The sequence below is a fragment of the Plecotus auritus genome, assembly GCF_963455305.1.
Source record: "Plecotus auritus genome assembly, chromosome: 3".
Classification (NCBI taxonomy): Eukaryota; Metazoa; Chordata; class Mammalia; order Chiroptera; family Vespertilionidae; genus Plecotus; species Plecotus auritus.
The window spans coordinates 32,879,585-32,883,394 of record NC_137772.1 but is presented as its reverse complement, the minus strand read 5'-3'; the positions used below and the strand labels follow the sequence as shown (position 1 = coordinate 32,883,394).

The 3,810-nt window shown below is 43.2% G+C and overlaps 1 pseudogene across 1 annotated transcript; it reads right to left on the bottom strand.

Moving 5' to 3' along the window:
- Positions 1–1,188: 1,188 nt before the first annotated feature.
- LOC308243487 (ferritin light chain-like) lies at positions 1,189–1,747 on the bottom strand (annotated as a pseudogene). The gene has a single exon. The product of its transcript is annotated as a ferritin light chain-like (transcript).
- Between the last annotated feature and the right edge of the window lie 2,063 nt (positions 1,748–3,810).

Here is a 3,810-nt window from a genome sequence, read left to right as displayed (position 1 = left end):
ACTCCAAAGTGCAGTGTGATTCCCATGAGCTGCCCCAAATTACACACTAAGGTGCAGAAAGAAAATATTACGCTACTTATCATTTTTTAAAAATATATATTTTTATTGATTTCAGAGAGAAAGGGAGAGGGGCGGGGAGAGATGGAAACATCAACGATGAAAGAGAATCATTGATCGGCTGCCTCCTGCATACCCTACACTGGGGATCAAGCCCAGAACCCAGGCATGTGCCCTAACTGGAATTTGAACCATGACCTCCTGGTTCATAGGTTAATATTCAACCACTGAGCCTCGCAAGCTGGGCACTACTTATCATTTATTTGTAATTTATTTTAAGGTGACTATTTTTTAATGTTTTAAAATATACATCCATTTCATGCATGTAATTTATAACAGACTAGGGGTGTGTGCTCAAACATTATTTGCTGGTGGGGTGAACAATGAAGACAGTTGGGAGAACACTGATTTATGTACTTCTTTTCTCAAGCAAAAATGCTTCTGGTTTTAAAGAGTGTTCTACCAGGCAGCTCTCCTGTTTCCTAATCCGATGTTAGTTCTGCTAACTTAAGATTTAAAGGGAAGAAACTCTGGATGATAAGCACGGCCTTATCTTGCTAATGTTTTGTTCAGTGATAAGAGTCTTGCCAAGAATTTCTGAGCAGCTTTGTAAAGATGGAAGTTCCTGGCAGGTGGTGAGGGAGAAATTTTGAGAAAAAGCATGAAGTAGCAGCTCCTCCCTCAAATCACATAATAGAAGCACAGACTGAGGTGGACAGTCTTTCCTGACTACCAGACCTTAGCGGGGAGGCCTTTCTCTGTTTCACCTAACCACGTGCTCATTTGAGAACCTCATAAATGCCTACACTGTTGTTTCTTACATCCAGAGATTTTTTTAAAAAATTAAGATATCTGGAGAAGGGGGAAAATAAATAAAATAAAATGCCACTTCTACTAAAAAAAAAAAAAAATATATATGAATTTTAAAACCCAGTTCTATTCTTTGCCAATGCAGTAAGAAATGTACTATAGCATTTTTAGGATAAATTTTTAAGTTTGATTTCTTTCCTTTTTTTTTTTTTTTTTTTTTTTTTTTTTTGCTGCAAAAAGCTTTATGGTTTCATTTGGTCCAATGCATGGGAGAGGGCTCCAGGGTGGTTAAAAGAATGGCTAGTAGTGTCTGGGAGAGGCTCAGGTGAAAGCCATGGGGATGCAGAGGGGCCTCTCAAAGGCCTCTGGGCTCCAAAGGCTCGGGTCGTGCTTGAGGGTGAGCCTTTTGAAGAGCTGGTCGCCCAGCCCAGCCTGGGGGCCAGCAGCCTGCGGATGTTAGTCAGGTGCCATCCATCTTCTTGATCAGTTTCACCTGCTCATCCAGGAAGTGGTTCTCCAGGAAGTCACAGAGCTGAGGGTCTGCACGGGTAGAACCCAGGGCATGCAGCTCCCAAAGGGCCTGGTTCAGGTTCCTCTCCACGGCCAGGGCGGCCTCCATGGCGTCCTGAGTTTTGCCCACTCATCTTGGGAACGCTTCAGCACGTCCCGGAAGAGAATGCGGCTGCCATGCTTGTTTTGCAACTTTTAAGAGATGCTCAGCGCCCTCGCGCTTCTTCTCCGCCAACTCGCGGAAGAAGTGGCCCACGCCCTCGAGAGCCAGAGAGAGGTAGGTGTAGGAGGCTCGCAGATGCAGGTTGGCCAGGCGGTTGTCTGCAGCCTCCACCTCGGTGGAATAATTCTGACGAATTTGGGAGCTCATGGTTGTTCAGCAATAAGGAGTTAAGGTAGAAAAACAAAAACAAAAAAACACAAAAAATGGTGTGTTGGCTGGTCCCGGAGGAGGTTCTGAGGGTGGTGACTGGATAAGACGCAGCAGAGTGGTCGGAGGCTGGAGAAGGGGCGTCCCTGGATCTGTTCTGTCCAAACACTGTTGAAGCAAGAGACAGATCCGGGACCGTCAAGGGCACCGCTTAAGTTTGATTTCTTTATTATGTACACTTACTTCATAATCCAAAATTAATTTCTTTTTTTAAAGTATTATTTTATTTTATCTTTAATTTTTTTTTATTGATTTTAGAGAGGAAGGGAAAGGGATAGATAGAAACATCAATGAAAGAGAATCATTGATTGGCTGTCTCCCGCACGCCCCCTACTGGGAGGATCGAGCCCGAAACCCGGGCATGTGCCCTTGGCCGGAATCGAATCTGGGACCCTTCAGTCCACAGGCCGACGCTCTATCCACTGAGCCAAATCAGCTAGGGCTCCAAAATTAATTTCATGGCCCCTTCTAGTATATATATGCTAGTTTAATCTAAGTTTCTCACTTTATTTGAAGAGTAGTGTGATTGTGGGTGTGATCCAGTGTCTTTTGAAGTTCTGAAAAGGATTAATGAAACTCAATTTAAGAAAAAATTTTCTTTATTGATTTTAGAGAGGGAGGAGAAAAGAGAGAGAGATCAATTTGTTTTCCACTTATTTTACATTCATTGGTTGATACTTGTATGTGCCCTGACCAGCGATTGAACCCATAACCTTGGCGTATCAGGACGATGGTTTAACCAACGGAGCTACCTGGCCAGGGCATTATTTTTTTTTTTAATATATTTTATTGATATTTTACAGAGAGGAAGGGAGAGGGATAGAGAGTTAGAAACATCGATGAGAGAGAAACATCGATCAGCTGCCTCCTGCACACCCCCCACTGGGGATGTGCCCGCAACCAAGGTACGTGCCCTTGTCCGGAATCAAACCTGGGACCCTTCAGTCCGCAGGCTGACACTCTATCCACTGAGCCAAACCGGTTTTGGCCAGGGCATTATTTTTTATTTTTTTATTTTATTTTTTTTAAAATATATTTTATTGATATTCTACAGAGAGGAAGGGAGAGGGATAGAGAGCTAGAAACATCGATGAGAAACATCGATCAGCTGCCTCCTGCACACCCCCCACTGGGGATGTGCCCGCAACCAAGGTACATGCCCTTGACCGGAATCAAACCCGGGACCCCTGAGTCCGCAGGCCGACACTCTATCCACTGAGCCAAACCGGTTTCGGCAGGGCATTATTTTTTAAATGTTCTTAAAACTGAGCCGTTTGCTTAAGGTCTTCACCTTGCTGTTTCTTGGAAAAAGACATCTTGGAATCTTGGCCCTTAGATAATTTATGGTTTGAAATTTGTGTCAAATTAAGAAAATTTAGCTCCTTAGTCCATGTACCTTTCTAACACAAGTCATTCCTAAACATATTTTTTTGGTTCTTCCAACATTGTTTGTTTGTTTTAATCCTCACTCAAGGATATTTTTATTTATTTTTTTAAAGATTTATCTTTATTTTTTAAAAATATGTTTTATTGATTTTTTTACAGAGAAGAAGGGAGAGGGATAGAGAGTTAGAAACATCGATGAGAGAGAAACATTGATCAGCTGCCTCCTGCATACACCCCACCGGGGATGTGCCCGCAACCAAGGTACATGCCCTTGACTGGAATCAAACCTGGGACCCTTCAGTCCATAGGCCGACGCTCTATCCACTGAGCCAAACTGGTTAGGGCTCAAGGATATTTTTAAAAAATAAATCTTTATTGTTCAGATTATTACAGTTGTTACTCTTTTTCCCCCCATAGCTCCCCTCCACCCGGTTCCCACCCCACCACATGCCCTTACCCGCCCCCCACTGTCCTCGTCCATAGGTGTAAGATTTTTGTCCAATCTCTTCCCGAACCCCCCATATCCCTTTCCCCCTGAGAATTATCAGTCTACTCCCTTTCTATGCCCCTGATTCTATTATATTCACCAGTTTATTCTGTTCATCAGATTTTTTATT